This window comes from Berghia stephanieae, chromosome 7, assembly GCF_034508935.2.
Source record: "Berghia stephanieae isolate SIO BIC M18660-M18661 chromosome 7, UCSD_Bste_1.3, whole genome shotgun sequence".
Lineage (NCBI taxonomy): Eukaryota > Metazoa > Mollusca > Gastropoda > Nudibranchia > Aeolidiidae > Berghia > Berghia stephanieae.
The window spans coordinates 22,746,253-22,758,683 of record NC_088366.1 but is presented as its reverse complement, the minus strand read 5'-3'; the positions used below and the strand labels follow the sequence as shown (position 1 = coordinate 22,758,683).

Here is a 12,431-nt window from a genome sequence, read left to right as displayed (position 1 = left end):
CAACTAATTTGTTTTCTAGGGGTGATAGTCCTCTAAGATGAAAATAAATGTCATTATAGTAATGACAATGAATCAATATTTCTGAAAATTTAAATAAGAATAAACAAGTTTGTCTTAAAATATCCAAACTGGTTAATTTCTATCTTTTCGCGGGAATGAATGCGCTATTTACAACTGTTGAGTATTTGAGATTACAGAATCTTGTAGAGCCGTGAAATGTAAGCGCATGTACGTATGCTGACGTGTGTGATTTATATATTAAAAAAAAAAAAAAAAAATTATGCCTTTTGCGCCACGATATCATAAGATATCATCGCCTAGGCATTCCACGAAGGAATATAGATAACTCATCAAACAAGATGTCTGATGTCAACAGGAAAAAAACGAAAGTGCCTGAAGCGGGGCTCGAACCCCGGTCATCTGGATCACAGTGCAACGCCTTAACCACTCGGCCACTTCGACCCCATATATATATATATATATATATATATATATATATATATATATATATATATATATATGTGTGTGTGTGTGTGTGTGTGTGTGTGTGTGAATGTGTGTGTGCGTGTGTGTGTGTGTGCAGGTCTGACATCCAAACGCAATTATGAGTCATGGTTTAACATTGTTGTAATGGACAATATTTTGCGTGATTTTTAAAAAGATTTCCATTAGAACAATGAGCCCATAATGAATTGGGTTATCATACCTGCAAATAAGTACACGAAGACGTATGTCGTTATTTATTTATTTATATATTTATCAATTAATGCATTTATTCATTTATTGTTGTTTGCTTCTTTATTTTAATTTTTTTTGTTTTGTTTTTTTCTTCCATCGATCTTATAATTTGCAGGTCTAACAAAACATTGTCCAATTGCGTTCGTATTTAAACGTCGATTTTGACATATTACTATATGAAATGTGGGGGTCAAACAAAGCAGATTTAAAATAAGTAAATAAATAAATGAAATTTTTATATGTGTCCCATCGCGCCATTCTAGTATGCATTATGTTGAGTTGAACCAGTTGGAAATTCAAAAGACAGAAAAATTTATAAATCGCACTTCAAACGATTCAAATTTTCGACTATTATTAAATACTTCGATTTGAGTGTGTATGTGTGCGTGTGTGTGTGTGGGGGGGGGGCATGTGTGTGTATGTGTGTGTGCGCACGTGTTTATTATTGTTGTTGTTTTTTGTGTCTGTATTTCTTGATTTTTGTGTGTTTCTTTTTTAAAAAGTTAAGTCTCCCGTTTAGTACTCATGAACAGCTGATCGTATAAACATATGTGTCAGTGCATGACATGATCAGTCGGAAGGTGAAAATTTAGGATTTGCATTTTCTAAAAGAACATCCTCCCAAGAGCATAATTTTAATCTTTATTTGAATTAAATCGGGTGATTTTTCATGAAGATATGGTCCGATGTATGGGAAAGGTATCTAGCAACTTTCTCTCAAATTTCATACTTTTTCAACTTGATTAGCTGTAAAAAATATTTAGAAGTGAAATTAAACTTTGATATTTCCCGAAGATGTAAAAAGGGTTGATTTAATTAATCAGTAACGACAAGAACTCATTTTTGATAAACTTGGCAATATCTCAATTCAAACATTTTCACCATCCGACTGATTATGTCATTCACTAGAACATATATATCCTTTCTTAAAAAATATAGCATTGTGGAGAACACTGTGCTTATTTGAGTCAATAAAAAAATTGATACGGCGCACAACTCTACTGAAAGATTTGAAAATTAGAAATGTATTTTTAACAGATAGATAAAGAGATAACTTGATTTCCTTTTATAATTTAAAGTCAGTTTGAAAGTTCGTTGAGTCAAACAGATAATATCATAAAATATGTACCGACGACACTTGACTCTCAAAATCAACTAATTTTGACACTGTAAAAAGTTGTCAATTTGCGTCATCTGTTTATGACATCAAGTATTATTATTACTTCCGCTGTGTTGTTGATTTAGCGGTGATCAGTTTTGTTATGTAGTATTATGTTCTAATTGCGTGTATGTTTGTGTGTGTGTGTGTGTGTGTGTATGTTTGTGTGTGTGTGTTGTGTGTGGTGTATACATTTGTGTGTGTGTGTGTTTTGGCATTTTTCAGCAAATCGTGGCATTCATAGTGATATTATTCACTTCATCACATGAAGGTATTTCAGTCGCCATTTTGATTCTTTTTTTACTACTAGTAAAAAGCCCGCAATTTCGCGGGGAAAGAACTATTTTCATTCGATACTGTACTCACCATCATTTAATGAGGGCAGATTGGTAAACAACGTTGTCTGTGTAATTTGGTATATCTTCGGTTGATTTTTCTGTGTGGCCCAACATGAAGTGTAAGCCACTATAGCCTCTGACCCGTGACACAGCAACATACAGTTGTCCGTGTGTGAATACCGGTTGTGGTAAGAAAATCCCCACCTTGCTTAATGTCTGCCCCTGAGACTTGTTAATTGTCATTGCATATGACAATTTTACCGGAAACTGTCTTCTATTTAGAATAAATGGTAAGCCTCAATCCGTTGTTGTCGTCAGATTGATTCTAGGGATAAACACTATGTCGCCAGCTCTACTACCGGTAATTATCTTGGCTTCTAATACTTTTGAACCTAATTTAATTATTAACAAACGGGTGCCATTTAGGAGGCCTGATTAAGGATGTATATTTCTAAGCAGCATGACTGACGTGTTGGCTTTCAAATGTAATGAATTTGGAGGAAGTCTGGGAGGTGTAAGTTCGTTCAAGAATTCAATCGGGTATAAGTTGATGTCAGAGTCACTTTGAATGGAATCAGCACTGGGGTAAATTTGTTCAGTTGATGAGGTCAACCTGGACAGAACGGCTGCATTTATTTTGTCAACATTTTCATGGGTTGTAGTCAAAATAGATAGATAACGTTCATCCGCAAAGTTCAGATTCAAATCATTGTATACAGCATTTATCAAGCATTCTGGGTCATTTTCAGGAAGGCATAGCGCTGTAGGTAATTTAACAGAATACTTTCCTATTTCGCTGAAAACCGGCTCTGTACCATTTCCGATGCGGAGAAGCCAATTTGCAAAACAGTTATTGTCATCAGTAGCCCTCATGTTCTTGTTCATGTGAAAAATGGTGACAAAATTCCATATAATTGACTTGTTAAGTGTGACACTTAATATATCGGCTTCACTTCCTTTGTTAACAACAGGTAGAATTTGCCGAAAATCCCATCCAAGTACAACCACTTTGCCCCCAAAAGGTTTTGAACTGCCTGTTATGTCACAAAATGTCCTGCTCACACATTCAAACACACGCCTGTCCATCATAGGTGCTTCATCCCAAATTATGATTGAACTACTCTTCAGTAACTTAGCTGTGTCTGATTGGCGACTGATGCTACAGGTGCTGTTATCCGTTATTGGAATTGGAATTTTAAACGTTGAATGTGCTGTTCTACCACCGTGCTGACAAAAGATCAAAGGTGAAAATACAAATTTAAAGAATACTGGGATGAAGAAGCTTTCGGAATGTCTCCCCTTTACTTAACTTATGGAAAAACAAACACCCTCGCACCTTTAATCACACTTATGACTAACCTCTCGAGCTAACCCTAATAAAAAAAAAAACAACTCTCGGACTGCTTTGCACTACCTTTCAATACTTAACAAATCACAATGGCGGCCGAAAATCAAAACAATGGTCAAATAAGGAAATGTTAAACTTTCACAAATCTATCAAGGTTTGTTCTAGAGTTTTTAAAATATTTCTAAATAATGACAAACTGAATAGATAAATGCCTGACAAAATATCAACGGTGAAAATACAAATTTAAAGAATACTGGGGATGTAGCAGCTTTCGGAATGTCTCCCCTTTACTTAACTTATGGAAAAACAAACACCCTAGCACTTTTAATAACACTTATGACTAACCTCTCGAGCTAACCCTAATAGTAAAAAAAAGAATCAAAATGGCGACTGAAATACCTTCATGTGATCAATTGAATAATATCACTATGAATGCCACGATTTGCTGAAAAATGCCAACACACACACACATGTATACACCACACACAACACACACACACACACACACAAACATACACGCAATTAGAACATACTACTACATAACAAAACTGATCACCGCTAAATCAACAACACAACGGAAGTAATAATAATACTTGATGTCATAAATAGATGACGCAAATTGACAACTTTTTACAGTGTCAAAATTAGTTGATTTTGGGAGCCAAGTGTCGTCGGTACATATTTTATGATATTATCTGTTTGACTCAACGACCTTTCAAACTGACTTTAAATTATAAAAGGAAATCAAGTTATCTGTTTATCTGTCTGTAAAAAATACATTTCTAATTTTCAAATCTTTCAGTAGAGTTGTGCGCCGTATCAATTTTTTTATTGACTCAAATAAGCACAATGTTCTCCACAATGCTATATTTTTTTAAAGAAAGGATTAGGGTTAGCTCGAGAGGTTAGTCATAAGTGTTATTAAAGGTGCTAGGGTGTTTGTTTTTCCATAAGTTAAGTAAAGGGGAGACATTCCGAAAGCTCCTACATACCCAGTAATCTTTAAATTTGTATTTTCACCGTTGATATTTTGTCAGGCATTTATTTATTCAGTTTGTCATTATATAGAAATATTTGTAAAACTCTAGAACAAACCTTGATAGATTTGTGAAAGTTTAAAATTTCCTACTTTGACCATTGTTTTGATTTTCGGCCGCCATTGTGATTTGTTAAGTATTGAAAGGTAGTGCAAAGCAGTCCGAGAGTTGTTTTTTTTTCTATTAGGGTTAGCTCGAGAGGTTAGTCATAAGTGTTATTAAAGGTGCTAGGGTGTTTGTTTTTCCATAAGTTAAGTAAAGGGGAGACATTCCGAAAGCTCCTACATACCCAGTAATCTTTAAATTTGTATTTTCACCGTTGATATTTTGTCAGGCATTTATTTATTCAGTTTGTCATTATATAGAAGTATTTTTAAAACTCTAGAACAAACCTTGATAGATTTGTGAAAGTTTAAAATTTCCTAATTTGACCATTGTTTTGATTTTCGGCCGCCATTGTGATTTGTTAAGTATTGAAAGGTAGTGCAAAGCAGTCCGAGAGTTGTTTTTTTCTATTAGGGTTAGCTCGAGAGGTTAGTCATAAGTGTTATTAAAAGTGCTAGGGTGTTTGTTTTTCCATAAGTTAAGTAAAGGGGAGACATTCCGAAAGCTCCTACATCCCCAGTATTCTTTAAATTTGTATTTTCACCTTTGATCTTTTGTCAGGCGTTTATTTATTCAATTTGTCATCATTTTTTCTATTAGGGTTAGTTAAGTAAAGGGGATAGATTTGTGATAGATTTGTGAAAGTTTAAAATTTCCTAATTTGACCATTGTTTTGATTTTCGGCCTCCATTGTGATTTGTTAAGTATTGAAAGGTAGTGCAAAGCCAACACGTCAGTCATGCTGCTTAGAAATTCTTCTTCTTCTAGGTTCCATGCCTGGTCCAGGCTTCGGATACTGCATGAATTATCTCTCTCCATTCCTCCCTGTCTCTTGCTTTTTCAAACAGCTCTTGGATTGTTAGGTTGGTGAAGCCCTTCAGTTGGTCTATGAGTGTTTTTCTTTGTCTCCCCCGGGCGCGTTTACCCGGTATTTTTCCACAACTTGCCAGGTATTCATTCTTATCTTTCCTTACTATGTGTCCGAAAAAGGATAGTTGTCGATCCACTATTAAGGGCATTAGTTTCCTTTGTTGGTATGTTTGTTTTAGCACTTCTTCGTTCGTTTTGTGTGCGGTATACGATATTCTCTGCATCCTTCTCAAGCACCACATTTCAAAAGCTTCAATGTTCTTTTGTGTTTCTGCATTTGTAGTCCAGCTTTCGCATCCGTAGAACAAGATTGGCCACACGTAGCACTTCAAGACTCGGAATCTAATCCCGAACGACATCTGTTTGTTTTTCAAAATGTTTCCCAGGTCCATGAAGGCCTGTTTGGCTTGAGTTATTCTTGCTCGTATGTCTCGGTTACATCTTCTTAAATATAAATCCTAAATCAGGCCTCCTAAATGGCACCCGTTTGTTAATAATTAAATTAGGTTCAAACGTATTAGAAGCCAAGATAATTGCCGGTAGTAGAGCTGGCGACATAGTGTTTATCCCTAGAATCAATCTGACGACAACAACGGATTCAGGCTTACCATTTATTCTAAATAGAAGTAGTTTCCGGTAAAATTGTCATATGCAATGACAATTAACAAGTCTCAGGGGCAGACATAAAGCAAGGTGGGGATTTTCTTACCACAACCGGTATTCACACACGGACAACTGTATGTTGCTGTGTCATGGGTCAGAGGCTATAGTGGCTTACACTTCATGTTGGGCCACACAGAAAAATCAACCGAAGATATACCATATTACACAGACAACGTTGTTTACCAATCTGCCCTCATTAAATGATGGTGAGTACAGTATCGAATGAAAATAGTTCTTTCCCCGCGAAATTGCGGGATTTTTACTAGTATATATATATATATATATATATATAATATATATATATATATATATATATATATATATGTGTGTGTGTATGTATGTATGTATGTATGTGTGTGTGTGTGTGTAAAGTTGGCCAGAAGTCTCGAATTTCAAGTATGTATTGCTCGTTTTAATTGACCATAATCTTGTCAGAAATAATAAAAACCTGTGACTTCATAGAAGTCTTGAAGGAAGGCCCAGGTTTCAGAGTGTATGACTAGATGAGGGTCATTTTGATAGATCGATAAGATTTGAAGGACGAGTTGGAAAAAGCTCTTAACCCTCTCCTTACCTACTATAGGAAAATCGTCACATTCGTTACGATACATTACGATACGACCAACATTTTTCTTATTCAAATTTCTTTTGTACATCATAAAATTTAAAGAAAATGAACAGTGTGTTGTAGAGCATGTTTTGCTACAGAAGTTATTTATCGCAATAACTTACTGCTATTGATAAAAAATCTATTTTTGTGCTAGTTGGGTGTGAAGTTTTGGGGAAAATCCTGAAAATGGCTGGTGAGGAGAGTGTTAGTTAAACCTGGGATTTTGCTAGGCCCTTTTCAGTCCGGGTTTGAGAGTGTTTTGCCAAGAAAAGGGCCATTTAAATCAACTGATGTATGAAAGACGAGTTTTTTGGGCCAAATTTTCAAATACGTGATTTTCCAGAGTACGGCAGTTAACTGGCTGAAAAAAGAATGAAATAAAAAGCTTGGAAAAAGCTAGCCGTTCTAGTTCAATCAGTACATAATATACTAAAAACTGGAACGATACAGCAGAGATGATTAGCATGGCCCCTGCGCAAGGATGACACACAAATTCCTGAAGCTTTCCATATTTTTCGAGACTGAGATTGATTCGATTCCGGGTGCAGTCGAGATTTTTTTCTGACCTGTTGGCTGAGGAAGGGTTTTGAACCTGAAACTTTCAATGTTTCTGGATTTTGTTCTTTTTTTTTAAAATGCTTATTGAGCTTTTTTTATACAGCGCAATATCCACTAAACGTGCTCAAAGCGCTTTACAATCGCTTTAATTCTTCTAATTCATCCCTGTAAAATACCAACTTCATGCCAAGGATTCGACGTGTACTTATTTGTAGGTCTGACAACCTAATTCCTTATGGGCTAATTGTTGTAATGTAAATAACAACAAAACAAAAAAAAAATGACGAAAAATATTGTCCATTACAACAATGTTAAACTAGGCCCATAAGTAGGTTCGGATGTCAGACCCGCATATATGGACACGTCGAATGGATTCCATATGTTATGATCAATGTATACTTATTTGCAGGTTTGATAAACCAAGGCTCTTTGCTAATGAAAATACTCTCAAACCAAAGCAAAATATCGTGCATTGCAACAATGTTGAATCAAGCCCATAATTGCCTTCGATTATCAGACCTGCTAATAATATGTACATGTAGGTACTTGTGCAATAAAATGACACACGTAAAGCTTTCTATGAAAAATGAGTAAGACAACAACAACAACAACATCAAAAAATAAATATAAGACAAAAGACAAGAGATTTTTATTTTGTGTTTTAATTTTAATCCAGATCAAACAACAACAAAAAATGGTAAGTGGTCTTCTCAAACAAATACGTAATATTCAAACCTTGGAAAGACATTCCATGACAATCTCTTTCCTCGACAATTAAACATGCGCATTTGCCTTCGATGGTAATCCCATAGAAAACATCAACATCAACAAAACCAGAAAAAATAGAAAACAAATTTTTTAAAAACCAAAAAAAAAAAACCAAAACAAAACAAACAAACAACAAACCAAAACAAAAGAAATAAAGAAAGAAACAAAAGTAACATTCTTACCTCTAATGCATAAAAAGAAGAAGAATGCACTGTAAAGAAGAATAGAAAGAAAAAGGAGGCGGGTGATGGGTGGGGGGGGGGGGGGGGGGAGGGGATAAGCTATAAGAAAAAATAACAACATAAAAACCAAAAATAGGCTAAAAAAAAAAAAAAAGGAATGTAATCGGGGGAGTGGCAGGAATAATAAATTCATTTTTTTAAAAGCAAAGAACAACATAGCTGCCATGTTTTAAAAATTCTGACTAGTCTTTATAGGACTGAATTAATTGGAGAAGATTGCATCTGAAATAACAAGTCTGATTTGACATCGTTTCTTGGTCAAAGTACAGAGTGTGAGTAAACTCTTCCCCTGATTTCAAAGACTTACTATTCTATATATTTGAATCTGGTTTTCGTCATCTTCTAAGGAATTGACGTACATACTTTACGCCCATGAATCCAGATTACATCACTCATTTAGCAAAATCAGCCCGATCGTAAAAGACATCATGTTGTTCTCCTTCGGAATGAATGGCACAAATATTTTTGTGTAATGTGATTGCATGGAACAAAATCGCCAAGGAGAGTCCATCAAGCTTTCATAGCCCATCTAATTTGCATATCATTAAAGGAAAACGACTTTTTTTAAAAATATGGGATAATCTAGATTTGTTGAGCTACATAGTGAGAGATTGATCACAGTCCCATCGACTAATTCATTTTTGTCACACTGTCGTCATTCCGAAATAAAAAGAGAGAAAAAATCAGGTCTTTTAAGTTCAAGTTGATTTTTGTAAATTTTGTGATTTAATGTGGGTCTATGGATAAAGTGCATAAAAGTATGGCTTTTACTTAGAAGACGGCGAAAACCAAATGTAAATATCTATAACGGTTAAAGAATAATAAATCTTTGAAATCAGGGGGCACTTTATGGACACCCTAATATATCCACTTCGTTTGGAATCAACTTTCTCTCTCTCTCTCTCTCTCTCTCTCTCTCTCTCTCTCTCTCTCTCTCTCTCACACACACACACACACACACTCTCTCTCTCTCTCTCTCTCTCTCTCTCTCTCTCTCTCTCTCTCTCTCTCCATAACCGTTTTAAAGACTTAAAACAGGGTTCCATGTAAACAGAGAGCCTAAATAATGTATTAAATTATCTTATTGACCTCCCTTGTTGTGAAATCGAACCACGAAAAGGATTAACAATGTTAAAAAATGTTTTGTTTACACACTTTACACATTTACATTTAATAATATAAACTATTGATGACTAGCAACTATGTCGATGATACATTTGATGTTTTGTTTAAATGTATTAAACATTTAAAAAAAAAAAGAATTATGCCTTTTGCGCCACGATATCATCGCCTAGGCATTCCACGAAGGAATATAGATAACTCATCAAACAAAATGTCTGATGTCAACAGGAATCACCCATGTTGTCCAAGTGAGCAAATTGGGGGTTAATAATCTTGCTCAAGGAGAAAAACGAAAGTGCCTGACGCGGGGCTCGAACCCGGATCATCCGTATCACAGTGCAATGCCTTAACCACTCGGCCACTTCGCCCCTCTTAAATGTATAAAGATACAGAAAGACATAAAAGAAAGGAAATGTGACAAGAATGATTCTATATATATTTTTGTCACTTCACGCATCACTTTTGTGATAATTGGAAGTGGTAACTACTTCAAGACCTGGAAAAAAAATGATCTGGGAGATAATTGTTATACACAATGTACGTAGTTTCCTTTGAAAAAAAAAATCATGGATAAATTGATAAAAGTTAAGTCTAAAATGTTTCGGTTTATTTTATATGTTATATTTGTTTTTGGGGTTATTTTTTCCCGCTGCTAACTCACGGATATGTGAACAAAACACCAAGCGGAGAAATGAAGTATAAGAATCGGGAGGATGGTGAGAAGAAGAAGAAGATGAAGAAGAAGAAGAAGAAGAAGAAGAAGAAGAAGAAGAAGAAGAAGAAGAAGAAGAAGAAGAAGAAGAAGAAGAAGAAGAAGAAGAAGAAGAAAAAGAAGAAGAAGAAGAAGAAGAAGAAGAAGAAGAAGAAGAAGAAGAAGAAGAAGATGAAGAAGAAGAAGAAGAAGAGGTGATGGAGGCAGATAAGAAGGGAAAAAGTAGATAAAGGGTTATTAATTAATAGAATGATGGAAGATATAGAGGTAAAAGGAAGAAAGATAGATAGATAGATAGATAGATAGCTAGATAGATAGATAGATAGAGAAAGAGAGAGAGAGAGAGAGAGAGAGAGAGAGAGAGAGAGAGGGGGGAGAGAGAGAGAGGGGGAGAGGAGAGAGAGAGAGAGAGAGAGAGAGAGAGAGAGAGAGAGAGAGAGAGAGAGAGAGAGAGAGGGGGGGGGGGGGAGGGGAAAGATGAGATAATTTCATTGATGAGCGTATGAAAATTAGCGCCATTATAACAATCTTAACTAACAACCTTATGGTCGGCTTCATCGTGAGAAATATAACAAATTTTAGTCGAACACGTTGTTTTACACACACAAACATACACTTCCTAATGTGTACTTGATATTAATTATGCATTGCATGGGGAATCTATTTAGACTTTGATTTGCTCTTCTTCTTTTTTTCCTTCGACGTCGATTTATCCCCGGAGCGATCGCCAGACTCTTCCTTTCCTTCTCCCGGTTTCCCATCTGGCACAGCTTTGGAATGATATGTCTTGTGGAAATCGTGATAACTCTCTTTATAACCTCTATGACTTAATCCGGCGAGGTCGTCTCTGAAATATTTGCTGAAATATAAAATTAACGGTCAAAGACTTAAATAATAAGTAGTAAAACCAATAGCTAGAGGTGCCTAAATGAGTCAGTAAAATGGAGATAAAGATAAAGGGAGTAAATCTGACTCATGAATGAACAAGACAAAACAAACGACGTTCGACAATCTAATATAAATATAATATACGTATTTTGTGTTTACTTGAAAAAGGCCAAAGGCCAAAACGTCGTTTGTTTTGTGTTGTTCATTCATGAGTCAGATTTACTCCCTGTATCTTTATCTCCATAAAACAATAAGGTTTATTAGAACAATGCATATAAAAAAAAAGCACAAAGGCGGTGTGGGTAGTTTATCGACGTTTTGTAGAATTTTTAGCGATGGAATTTCATTATTAAAACAGTAAGTCCTTCTCTTCCCTTTTCTCTCCCAAATTGAGAAGAATAAGTGGACCGATGGAGAGAAAGAGAAAGAGAGAGAGAGAGAGAGAGAGAGAGAGAGAGAGAGAGAGAGATGGATTCTTTTCATTTATTGATCTTAGCCACGCGAATAAAGTAGAAAATGCTTCTTACCCTTTGCTCGTTTTTGCCCTGTGCGATAAACAATTCAAATTTAACAAATATTTAATAGGGATTAAAATATACGAAGTTTTATTTTATAACCATCACAAATCGCACGTTAGATTCTACTAAAAATATATGATAATATTTTATAAAAACTATCTAGAATAAAATGGAAAAAAATAAACGAACAAAAAATCAAAATCAAAAACACAAAGGAAACAAACTAAAAAAAAAACAATACAAAAAAGCAAACAAAATAAAATTTACAGAACAAAAACCAAAACAAAACAAAACAAAAAAAAACAACTAAAAACAAGAACCCCCCCCCCCCAAAAAAAAAAATAAAATAAAAACAAAGCAAAATAAAAACCAACAACAATCTAAACACAACAAAACAACCCCCCCCCCCCCCCAAAGTAAAAAAAAAAAACAAAAAACAAAAAACAAAACAAAAACAAAAACAACAACAACAACAACAACAACAAACAACAAACAAAATATAACTAGATTTGAACAGTCAACATTTGAGAACCATTCTCTGAATGCCCCCACAGTTCATAACAATAAATATTGTCTTATAGCGTGAAACGCCTGTTACCATCTGAATAGGATGCTAAATTATATCCGATAACTTTCTACCACTCTGAAAAGGATGCTAAATCATGACATGTTACTAATACTTTCCGCCAGTCTGAATAGGATGCTAAATTATAACAAATTACTTTCCACCAGTCTGAATAGGATGCTAAATTATA

General features: G+C 34.9%; 1 long non-coding RNA gene and 1 other non-coding gene across 4 annotated transcripts in view; one reads left to right on the top strand and one right to left on the bottom strand.

Annotated features, from left to right (window-relative positions):
- Positions 1 to 7,274: 7,274 nt before the first annotated feature.
- Positions 7,275 to 7,384, top strand: LOC144977701 (U6 spliceosomal RNA). The gene has a single exon (XR_013646386.1). It is a non-coding gene; the product is annotated as a U6 spliceosomal RNA (small nuclear RNA).
- Positions 7,385 to 10,735: 3,351 nt separating this feature from the next.
- The window catches only part of LOC144976896 (uncharacterized), a 14,131-nt gene continuing 12,435 nt past the window's right edge, over positions 10,736 to 12,431 (bottom strand). For all 3 annotated transcript variants that reach the window (XR_013646181.1, XR_013646183.1, XR_013646182.1), the window contains exon 3: positions 10,736 to 11,129. This is a non-coding gene — a long non-coding RNA (uncharacterized LOC144976896). The remainder of the gene's footprint in view (positions 11,130 to 12,431) is intronic.